This window comes from Pongo pygmaeus, chromosome 20, assembly GCF_028885625.2.
Source record: "Pongo pygmaeus isolate AG05252 chromosome 20, NHGRI_mPonPyg2-v2.0_pri, whole genome shotgun sequence".
NCBI classification, from domain to species: domain Eukaryota; kingdom Metazoa; phylum Chordata; class Mammalia; order Primates; family Hominidae; genus Pongo; species Pongo pygmaeus.
Window position 1 is genome coordinate 35388798 of NC_072393.2, and position 12033 is coordinate 35400830.

General features: G+C 52.0%; 1 protein-coding gene across 10 annotated transcripts in view; it reads left to right on the forward strand.

The window, feature by feature from the left end:
• The first annotated feature begins 405 nt into the window (after positions 1-405).
• ZNF536 (zinc finger protein 536) overlaps positions 406-12033 on the forward strand; it is a 487338-nt gene continuing 475710 nt past the window's right edge. For 6 of the 10 annotated variants that reach the window (XM_054464746.2, XM_063657194.1, XM_063657192.1 and 3 more), the window contains exon 1: positions 412-608. The gene's annotated coding sequence lies outside the window, so the exon portion shown is untranslated. Of the gene's footprint in view, positions 609-2507; positions 2553-3218; positions 3631-12033 lie in introns of those variants that run through there. The other 4 variants (XM_054464748.2, XM_054464744.2, XM_054464745.2 and 1 more) reach the window with 3 other exon arrangements.

Consider the following 12033-nt stretch of genomic DNA (forward strand, 5'->3'; position numbering starts at 1 on the left):
CTCAGTAACGAGTCTGACAATCAGAATGTAGCTCTTGGAGAATAGATAGATTTTAATAAGTGTGTTTACATGAGCTCAAGGTCAGAACCAAGCTGCGCTGTGTTAAATGGTTTCTTAGTTGCTAGACAGAGAGAAAAAATGGACGATCACACACCATTCTTTGTAGATTATTATATCAAGGGTTCAGTCTCTGGCTCATCAAAGCTAAATGCCGCAAGACCTATCTAGTTGCTGTGAATTATGCCAGGGCGACAATGGAGAGCGTTTTTAATGGTACAATGCATTTCACCTACCAGATAGGGGGAGGCCGAGCCGGGGATGGGGATATCTGCTGGGGCTGGGTGATGAGTATCAATGAACGGGGCGATTCTGAAAAGAGGCTGATGAAAATCGAGCCCGCCCTGCCCTGGCTGGGCTGGGAACAGTTCGCAGGGCTCTGCCGAGTGGGCGAGTGAGGCGCGCGAGCAGGGCGCCCGTCCCCCCTCAGCCCCGGAAAATGATCAAGTCAATCGTGTGGGCATGTTTCATTATTCATTGAACACAATCTTTTACAACGCTCCGTTTACGTGCCCGAGTTTGCTCCCGACGCCCGCGTTTCAATGTTTAAGGTAAGGAAAACAAAGGTGGGGGGGGGATCGCGGGGCGCGGCGCGGCGCGGGGGGCGCGACGCGGGGGGCGGCGGCGGGTGGGGGGGCAGCTTCGGCGTCCGAAGCTGCGGCGGCGGGTGGCAAAGTGAGTTTGGACTCTTGGCGCGGCCCCCCCGTCCCCTCCCCCTCCCCATCTCGGCGAGGCCTGCCGCCCGGTTCCTTCTCGCCCCATCGCGATTAAAAAATACGGTCTAATTAAATATCCGTGGCTGTGACGTTGGCGAGAGAAGCTGTCAGCGGGTGGGGGGTGGGGGGAAAGAAGAGAAAAACCGAGCCGGCGGCGGCGGCCGGGCATCGTATGGCGCTAGAGAACTTCGGCGGCGAGCGGGACCTGCGCCTGGGCCGCCGCCTCCCCGCCCGCGGTCCCGGGACCGTTACTTTGAAAAGGAGTCCCGGGGCCTGGCGCCCGGCGCGCGATCGGGACCCCGCGTCCAGCTCCGGGGACTCGGCCGGCGCCCCCCACCCGCGAGCGGCCCGCGAGCCACTCTCAGGCCCCGGGAAACTTTCAAGAGGGTCTGGGGGGTGGGGGAAGTAGAAAGGGGAGGGGGGAGGCTGGGGCCGCGGAAACTTCTGCTCAAGTGACTTTCCCCATTTTCTCCTGTGCCTGGGACGGGGGTTCGCCTTGCGCTCTTTCTCCGGTCCGCGCTCACTGCGGGGTTCCGGCCCCTCAGCCCGTGGAGAGAGGGTAATTTGCAACCTTTTTTTTTTCAATTAAAGTTAGCTGATGCTTACAATGTGTCAAACTTGCGGGCGCCGAGAGCTGCTGAGACCTGCCATTTTGTGATTGCATCGGCCTCCTGTGCCCCGGGAGCCTGGCCAGGCTGAGGCCGGAGAGTTGGTTTCAGGGCTGAGGTGCCAGGGTCCGAACCCGCGACCCCAGGAAAGGCCGTGGCGCCTGCAAGCTCAGGCGGCGCCCGCAGCACCTGCCCCAGCCAGGCACCGGCCGGGGGCCCAGCCGGGGGCCAAAGAGGAAATAAATAAATAAATAAGTAACAGGTTATGGAGGGAACAGAGCCGGCCAGTCCCAGGCTGGAGAAATGAGGCCAATCAGAGCGAGGAAGTGCGGGCGTGGGGGCTCTGGAAGGCAGAGGAGAGGCAGGGCTTGCGCGGCGTCTGGGAAGAGTGCAATCTGGGGGGACGGGAGGCGTCCCCCCAGCGCAGATGCATGACTGGGGTAGGAATGATCTTTGCTCATAAGCCTTTTTCTGTTTGCTTCAAGACATTATTTTCTAAGATGAATTGAGGAAAACAGTCGTAGGCGGGACTTGGGGTGTATTTTAGGCAAAAAAAAAAAAAAAAGTTGGGGTTGGGGGAGAGCTTTCCTTTGATGAGTAGGAAAGTGTCCAGATCTCGACGCGCCCATCTGTTGCAGTTTTGCAAATAATTTAAAATATCGATATCTCCATATAGACGGATGTATGTGAAGTGAAGGAAGGTCGAAACGCGGGGAAGTTAGGGAAAGAGAAAGAAAAGGGGCTGGGCAGAGAGAGACCTGTGTTGCTTACTCTTCACTCTGCGGAGTGAACTCTGGCAGGGCTTTCTTTGGGGACAGGTGGAAAGTTAAGTCCCCCCCCCTTTTCACTTCTGTATTGTGAGTGGTTCCTACTGTGTGCCTGTTGGAGAACATGTCCACCGTTCCCGAGTTAGGTGGAGGATTGGAATGTTGGGGGGCGGGGAGCGTTGGGGTTGAGGGCGCAGTGGCCAGGGGCTGGGGGCCGAGAAAGAGCAGGGCGGGGTCTCAGCCCCGTGCGCGAGTGGCAGCGGCGGCCGGGTTTTGTTTGCCGGATATTGTTATGTCTAACGGGTGCCTCGCCGGAGACGTGATTTGTCAGCCGCCCTCGTTTTCACTTTAGCAGAAAATACGGCAGCTGCGAGGTGTCCCGGCCTGCGGGGCTCGGGCACCCGGTGCGTCCTGGGGGCCGGGTCGTGTGCGCGGGTGGGAGCCGGAGGCCGGCGGGGCTGGGGCGAGGGGCGAGCGGGAGGGGCGGAGTGAGCGAGCGCGCGGTGCGGGCCTCCGGTTCCTCCTGCGCCTTCTCCCGACAGCCGCTGCCGCCGCCGCCGCTGTGCAATTTAGCAGAAATCCGACAGGGGCCGCGTTTGCTGAGCGCATCCAGCGGCCGGGCAGCCCGAGCGGGCCGCCGGGCCTGGTCGGCCGGTGTAGAGGCAGGGAGGGGGCCGGCCGAGGGGACCGGCGGGGAGGAGCGCGGGAAGCACGTCTGGCCCGAGCACGCGCCGTCCCCTAACCCTGGTGTCCCCGGCGAGTTGGGCAGCCCCGCGCGCCCTGACCTTGGCGCCCCAGTCTCCAGCCAGGGCTTAGGTGAACTTGGGGTGGGGTGTGCGTGCGTGCGTGTGTGTGTGCGTGCGTGTGTGTGTGTGGAAGGGGTGGTGAGACTGGGAACGCGCTGTTTTCTTTCCCAGTTTGATATTAGCAACTGGATTTTTACTTTAAGACCGGCTTTGCTCACTGCTGGGGTTGGGAGGGGGGGCGATCTTTTCCCATCACTCACATCTTTGTTCATTGTTCACTGAGTGGAAGGCAGGCGACTTAAAGAGACGAAAGAGAGGAAAAAGGGGGGGAGAGACGGAGAGAGGAAAAAGAGGGGGGCGGCCAGAAGAGGGAAGGAGAGGCCTGGGGACAGGGCCCCCGCCCCCGCCGAGGTCGGGTTTGATGGTGAAATAGTAAACCCACGCACGGAGGGTCGCCGGGAAAGTGGACATTACCGCTTTAATTAACTTCGAGATGCTCCGGCGGCGGGACCTGGCGTAGCCGTGACGCGCCCCCATAAATCTGCCCGGCCCGGGGCTGCTGCGAGAACTCGTACAGTAGCGGCGTCAGATCCAACCCGCACCTCCCAGTCCGGAGTCCATTTGCATAATTGGATTTTTTTTTTTTTTTTTTTTTGCCTCCTTCTTTCTCCCTGAAACTTGTTTGAAAACCCAAGTGAAAACCGGGACGATCTGCACACTCAAAAGCAAGTGCCAAGTAAGTGCCCTGCGGTGGCCTCGGCGCGCCCCGGGGTGAGCGCGCAAAGCCGGGAGCGAGGTGCCGCGAGCTGCGCGCCGCCCCGGGCCGGCCTCGCGTGCGGGCGGCTGGGCGGCGGGAGGACGGCCTCCGCGGGCTCCGGGACTCCCCGGCTGGCTGCTCGCACAACTTTTTTTTTCCCCCCCGTCTCCTGACTTTTCGGGCCAGGTGAAATGTTTGGGCCACGCGTGTACCTGTGGCGAGACTCGGGAGGCGATCTTGGGGGGCGCGCGGTCGCAGTTGGGCATCTCGCCTGGGTCGGGGGCGGGCAGTCGGTCCCAGTGGCCGCCGCTGAGGGCAGAGCTGCGAGCTAGCGGGGCCGGCTGCTGGTCGCGCCGCGCCGTAAATGCAAGCCTGTAGCCAAATGCTTCCCCCATTATTCTAAGGTTTGTGTCTGCGTGTGCGTGTGTGTATGTGTGTGTCTGCGCTGTGCTTTTAAACAGAAAGAAAAGCAACCAAAACAAGAGCAGGAAGGGCTTTTTCCTTAGCTCGTCCCCCTTCCCCCAGCATCATTTATTTCTTTTGCTTGAAGGAGAGAGTGCAGACCTTCTTTGCTAAAGACAGGGTCACCGATTGACAATTCTGTTGGAAATGCCATCAATCCTATAGCGAAAATGTAGCTGCATTTATAAAATACCAACCCTTGCCTGATAAGGAAAGTCGTTTCACAGTATCTCAAATTTTATTGAAAATATGTAATATTATTATAATGATTATTTACAGCGTTCAGAACCCAGGGGAAAAGTCGATTTGCTTGGGGGAAGACTAGAACCCTAGTTCTTGTTTGCCAGGCCAGCCTGGGAACTTGCCTGGGGCTGCGCCCACCACCCTGAAAGCTGCTGCGGGGGGGGGGGGGGGCTCAGCTTTCAGTCCAGGGAGTCGCAGGGGGTCGCCCCTGCAGCCCTCTGGCCTCTGCTCGGGGAGAGCCCAGGGCTTCTGGCTGAAGGCTGCTTTAGTTATGATGTCATTCTGATAGCGGAGTGCAAATGTCTCCTGATTCCACCATTAACCGCCTGGCTGATTTGCTTGGTAATGATAGCACTGACGTCCTGCTCCCTGACAAATGCAGAACCGCCGAGCCCTAGGAATTAACTTTTCCCCCCACTGAGGAGAAACCCGGCTGCCAGAAGTCTCAGCACTGGGCCTCTGCCTGTGGACTTTCTCTGCCTCAGTCTCAGACACTGACATAGATGACAGGCCCCTGGGCTGAGGGACCCATTTTCCCAAAGTTTAGAAAACTTTTAAGACTTTCATTTCCAGAAGACCCTTAAGCTGGTCAAACTTAAATGCGATTGTGACCAGGCAGAGATATTTGCATGTGACCAATGGCCGGGACTCCGAGACCATTGCATGGAAGATTTGCCTCCTACCTTCAGCCCCTTAACTGTGTCTTCATGTTAATATCACTGCAAGTCAACCGGATTTAGTGTTGATTTTTAAATAGTGTACAATGATTTAAGATTTCTTTTGATTTACTGTTCAAATGAGATTTACATAAATGTGATGGAAATGAACTTAACATCTGGGCATATGAAAAAAGGTTAGTACCTCATATGTCATCTGCAGGGAAAGTCTCTAAAATGCTTTCACCCTAAACTGGGTTTGGGGAAACAGTTCCTGGAGACATAAATGGTAATTATGGAGAACCTGGAGAAAACGCTTTCAATAAATTTGCATTCTCTTGGACCAGTGCTCTGAAAGCCCATCTTGTTCTGTGCCTGGAGTGGTTAACTTCTGAGCAGGCTGGAGATCTTCGCAACTCAGCAACTTAACTGCTGGCTGGGCTATCTTCACGGAAGACTTGGGGCAGGCAGAGAGCGACAGTCATGCTGTTCTGGTCCAAGTCAGAGGCCAATAACCTCCATTATGGGAGAGGACAGAGAGGCAGCTAGAAGGTGCAGCCAGACTTCCCACAGTTGCCCATGGGGTACACTGCCCACTGAAGGCAGTGCTGAGATGTGGAATCGTTGCCCACTGAACCCCAAAAAGCTGAATGATTAGGTTTGTTTGCTTTGCCTTAGGTAACCAAAGAAATTTCCATCAGCTCCACGAGCCCATTCAAGTGAACTCTGAACTCCATCTTACTTTTGAGCAAGAGAAGCTTGTCTCTGGCATCAGGAAATCAGAATTAAACAGCCTTCCCCAAATGTGGTTGCCTTTTGCTCAAAAGTTGGCTGTGAATGGCACAGGTGTTTTTAAAGTGCCTTGAATGGAGGGGGAAGAAAGACAGCAATGATACTCATGAGAATATAGATGAACTTTTTTTTTTTTTTATAAGAAGAGTATCATAAAAGAAGAAAGCAAATAGATTTATTTTTCCAGGCTGAATGAGGACAATTATAGCTTTTTAACATCTTTGGATTTAGTGTTTTTAATAAGCCTTTTAAGTAAGCTGAAATATCAACATTATTTAAAGTGAGACTTGATGCAAATTTAAAAACAAGTGAGTTTTCTGCAGGTCAACATTTGTCCATATGAAGGAGGGAAGCCTCTTCCATGGCCTGTCTGCCAGGACCTAGGGCAGGCCAGTGCTCAGCCCTGCCTCAGCCTATCTCCAAGTGAGGCCTTAGATTTCGACTGGAAGGACAGGGGTGGTCAGGTGGCATCTCTCAGGTTGTGAAGGCTGGATTTTGGAATCTAAAAGCAGGGCACAAACTCACTTACATTGCTACTAGTGGGGCCTTGTGAGTGGAGGGGCTTCCTCTGAACTCACACCTGCTGTGCACACTGGCACCTTCTCCAGAATGTGCCAGGGCAGGGTCTGGGCTGAGGCTGCGGAGGAGTTGGAGGGAAGGGAGCAGGGCCAATGGGGAGGAGGGGGAGGGAGGTCTCTGTCTGCCTGTTTGGGCTCACCTGTGTGCTTCATGTGGTACCTGCTCGGGAGTTGTTGGAAGGGAGGCCTTATGCCAAGGAGAGGGATTGGTTGTTCAGGTCTAGACTCTTCAGGCTGCTGTGATGTTCCCCTTGGTGGCATTGAATGTCCTTAGAGGAGTGAGCAGGTAATGTGCGTGGTCAGAATGCGCTAAGCCAGGGAGTGGCCCCCTAGGTTGTGCTGGTGATGGTGGTGGTGGTGATATGTGTGTGTGTGTGTCTGTCTGTCTGTGTGTGTGTGCTGGGGAAGGGTGCTGCCTGCTAGAAATACTTGTTCTGAGATGATTTCCTTTTCATCCACAATTGTACTATCCACAGTAGACTGGGGAGTTTGTAATGTACATGTGTGTTGGAGGGGTTGGGGTGGAAATAAATGAAGGAATCAGGAAATACAAGAGAACATGCATCCTCAGAATAGAGATGCTAGGAAACACAGGCCAGTCTTCCAAAATCCCCCTGCTTTTTTTTTCCAAAAGAAGGCAAACATGGATGGAAGACCCTCAGGAAGGTGGGCTATGTGGGAAGCCATCTGGCCCACCTGGGGTGGGTGTGGGGGCCTCCCCCGGCCAGTTGATGCCATCAATGGGCTCCTCTTGACTGTGCCTGGCGATAAGGGCTGCTGTGGCTGGTTCTGTTGGCTCCCTGAGAGTCTGCTCTCAGCTTCTGATTTTTAAAAAATAATTTTTCAACTTTTATTTTAGCTTCAGGGGGTACACGTGCAGGGTTGCTATATGGGTACATTGTGTGATGCTGAGGTCTGGAGTACAATGCATCCCATCACCCAGGTAGTGAGCATGGTATCCAATAGTTTCTCAGCCTTCTGCCCCTGCCTTTCTCCCTCCTCTAGTGTCCCCCAGTATCCATTGTTGCCATCTTTATATTAATGTGTCCCCAATCTTTAGCTTCCACTTATACATGAGAACATGCTGTATTTGGTTTTCTGTTCCTGCGTTAATTCGCTTAGGATAATGAGCTTTCACTTTTAAAAATCACTGTAGATCTCTGGTCTTTCTCTTACAGTGGAGTTTTTGCTACTATAAGCAGCATCAAGTACTTGGCTTTTTGCATCCTCTGAGCCTGCTCGAGGTGGGGTTTATTTTCCCTAAGAGACGAGATTGAGATGAGAGTGAGGCTTGGGTGGAACTTAACAGATGAACCTGGCCATCATTTTTCCAGTTCAGGGCACTCGTGGGAGTCCGTGCTGTGCGTTGTAGGATGTTTGGGAGCGTCCCCAGCTTCTACCCCACTAGATGCCAGTAGCACCCCCCAGCTATGATAATCAAAAATGTCTCCAGATATTTCTGTATCTCCCTTGGAGAGAGTCAAGCTTATTTCCCACACTTTATGTGCCGCGCCTTGTCTTGGGCCTCTTCATGGGGGTGGAAGGTCAGCTGTGGTCTTACCTTTGGGGACTGCACAAGCTGGTGGGGAGACAGACATATCCCAGTGCTCTGTAAGTCCAGGGGGTTGGGCTGTGCACCAAACAGGGGAAGACCCATGGGGTCTGAGAGGGGAGAGAACTTCCACGTGGATGAATTGTATCTGAGCAAAGGCATGGGGCCCAGCTCTGACTGCTTAGAGGTCAATTGCACATGGAGGTGGTGTCAGGGGTTGGGGTGGGGGGAGAACCCCATCCCTGGCGCCTGACTGTGACATGCAGACTCAGCAGTGGAAAGCATAGTTCTTAGGCTCTGAGTGAGTTGAGGCTGGGCACTTTGCTGGCAGGATAATGATACCTTTTTTTTTTTGACTTTAAGAGACAGAGCTTTGCTCTGTCACCCAGGCTGAAGTGCAGTGGTGCAATCATGGCTCACTGTAGCCTCGTCCTGGGTTCAAGAGATCCTCCCACTTTAGCCTCCTGAGTAGCTGGGACTACAGGCACACACCACCACACCTAGGTAGTTTTTAACATTTTTTTTTTAGAGATGGCATCTTGCTGTGTTGCCCAGGCTGGTTGCAAACTCCTGGCCTCAAGCAGTCCTCCCACCTTAGCCTACCAAAGTTTTGGGATTACAGGCATGAGGCAGTGCACCTGGCTGTCCATTTTTGAGTATTTGCTATGTGCAAGGCACAGCTCCTAGTGCTTTACACCTTCCTTATGATGCAGGTACTATATATGTCCAGAATTCAGGAAGGAAAACTGAGGCAATGGGAGGGGTAGGTGGTGGGTCTAGGATTAGACCCATCCTTTATGCCTCTGGAGTTGGCACGCTCAGCTCATCTACTGCTGCAAAGCATCTCCCGTGACCCGCGTTCAGCTGCCCTTTCTGGGGCCAGATTTACAGCAGGACCTCTGTGATTTGCTCCTGATTCTCAAAGCTCATCCACCACACCCTGACACCAGGCTTGGGGGCTGGTAGGGCCAAAGCAAGCACTCTTTGGGGTGGACCAAAGCCTCCAGGTAGGTGGTGGCAGAAAGGTAATGTTGATGCTTCAAAGGCATGAAGAGATGCAGGAAGGAAAATCAGTTTATAAGGTTCCCCCTTTCCTCTACCTACTATTCTTAGTCTGTGGCTTTCCAATGAGAAAATTAAGTGCTGTTATGACATAAGAGAAATGATCACCGTAGGCTTGAGCTGACATTAACCTGAAAGTTTTCTATCTAGGCATTACAGCTTTGATTGCCTGAGCTGTGTTCAGTTGGCTCTTTGATTACCTAGGTGGGCCTGGCTCCTGGGGAGTATATTTCTGGCCCCCTACCTCCTTGCCGGCTCTTCAGCCAGATGCTGGGAGGCCACGTCTCCACTGCTGACTCTGTTTGTCTATTTGGGACCACCAAGCTCCTTCCTTTTTTTTTTTTTTTTTTTTGAGACAGAGTCTTACTCTGTCTCCAGGCTGGAGTGCAGTGGTGCGATCTTGGCTCACTGCAACCTCTGCCTCCCAGGTTCAAGGGGTCCTCCCGCCTCACCCTCTCAAGGTGCTGGGATTACAAGCATGTGCCACCATACCTGGCTAATTTTTGTATTTTTAGTAGAGACAGGGTTTCACCATGTTAGCCAGGCTGGTCTCAAACTCCTGACCTCAGGTGATCCACCTGCCTCGGCCTCCCAAAGTGCTAGGATTAAAGGCATGAGCCACTGTGCCTGGCCTCCTTTACATTTTGTAGGCTTTTTGTTGCTTTATTACTAAATTACACACACACACACACACGCACACACACCCCACACCACAAAGTAGCTTTACTTAGGTTGTGAAAGCCCACCTAAAATCGAGATTGATCACAGAAATGCCCATTCAGCCTTAATTATAATGATGATCTGGGTTGCTTTTCTGAGATTCCCTCATAATTCCCATAAATTTGAAGGAGAGTTTGGTTCATGCAAGGACCAGATCGTAGGACCCTCGGGAGATGGTATTAATTCAGCAGACATTCCTGTTTGTAGTTTCCAGGCACGGGAGGAAGGGAAGGTCTGGGGCTCTTCGGTGTAGGTATGCAGAGGTGGCCACAACATTGACACCTGCAGTGGCCACTGTTGGGTGCTGACCCCATGCCAGGCACTGCATTACACACCCCGGGTGCATTATCTTGCTTAGTTCTTCTAATGCCCCAGGGAAGGGCCTCCCTTGGGGCAGCTTCCGCAGTGGGCAAACTGAGGGGTGTAGCAACTTGTTGCCGCCCATGCCTGTGGCATGGCCGAGCGGGCATTGGAAGCCAGCTGCATTGGCCTGGGAGGCGCGTGTCTCAACCTTGTTTGCACTCCTGCCTCCCTAAACTGTCCTTAGCACTGAGAACAAAATCATCCTTCCAAATAATGTTAACCCGCCTTGAAAAGGAAAGTTAAAAATGTCAACCGGAACTTGCTACTTTGAGAACATATACATTATTGTGAATTTGTTATTAAGAGGGAGAAAATATTTGGAAATGCTATGTCAGCTAACAAGTAACTATAGAGACAGCAAACAGATCACAGACCACATAGATATTACATATAAAATTTAATCTCTTTGAATAGCTTGATATTTAATTTTATCTTCTGAAATATCTAGAAACACTTATCCCTTATTGACTAGAGAAAAAAAGTAGCTTACACAATTTTTGTGTGTGGTTATTTTCCCAAAATTTTAATTCCCGATTAAAATCTATTTAAATCAAATCAGGCAATGTCTTCCAAATTATTATGGAAAGGCCGTCATTTATATGAAGCCTATTGAAGGGGCTGGGAAGTCTTACTGCAATTAGAGCTAAAGTGCTTTAATTATTTTGCTTCCCCGGCCAGGGCCCCCAGTTTTGGGGTTGTAATCTGTTGATGCCAAGTGGCTATTTCAGCAGCCTTAAATCTGCACCGAGCAGAGAGCATCTCACGGATGGAACATGGCTGGATCTGTTCATTAAACTCAGTGCGTGGATTCCACAGCATCAGAGAAACTTTATTCCCCAACGTTTCCACCCAAAAGAGAGTCAATGCTGGTGGGTGGGCAGTCCCCCTCCAACAGCCCAAGAAGAGTTCAAAAGGTGGAAAAGTGGTAGTGTGGGAATGCGAGGAGGAAGAAAAGCGGCCACATGCCGGCATGAAAGGATTTAATCTGCGCAGCTGAAACCTCCTCTGATAGTGGAGGGCTTGCTTCTGTGCTGGTCTTGGCAAAGCCACTCGCTCACTGAGTCCTGCCGCTGCCGGGTACTGAGGACTTGCATGTAGCTGGGAACAGTCTGAAGCCACAGCCTGCCTGGAGCTCTCATGGACATTGCATGCACCATTTCTTAAGCAAAAAGCCAGACACTCCATCTGCAATTCTTTTTAGAGATCATTGGTTTGACAACTTAATATTTATTTTCCGTGTGATTTTTGTTTTGTTTTGTTTCAGCCCCCCCACCCCACCCATTTCCTTCTTTTTGGCTTTTTCACCCTGTGTGTACACATTCGTCCTGAAAGTATTTTGAAAAAGCTTTTGTTAAAGTTGGGGCGGTGGGGGTACGATTGGAATTTTAGTTCCATTTAAAATTTCCGTCTATTTTGAAGGCAGAAGAAGTACAGACAAGATGACACGAACATTTGCATCATCTGAAAATGGATTAAGGCTGCAAGGTAGCAGTTTTCCCCTTTAATAACTGCTGCCACCCCAAGAAGACACAGTGGCTTTCTTAGTAGGTGACAAATGATTGGCTCAGCCAGGGTCTAGTCATCTGGTTGGCATTCCCCATGACAGTGCCCTGGGATGTAACGGATGGTGATACGGCTTGTCCTTTGGAGGGGAGTGGTAGGGATGTGTATGCCTGGCCTGTTGGCATGTTTGTTCTTTGGCGATGGCTGTCTGGTGAGGTCAAGTAATATATTCCAGATATTAGAGTATGTGCCATCTTCCAAATGCTTCCGGAAGAACTGGTTGCATTTTGACATTCTGTTCCTTTGTTTCACTGACACCAGCAACTTGATCCTCACGTCTCAAAATGTTGACAAGAGCTAGATTCTTGTGAGATTTTTTTTTTTTCTTCTAGGCACTGCCTGGCTAAGGAGCCTGGCCACTCAGGTGAAAAATACCAGGCCCCTGTGTGGA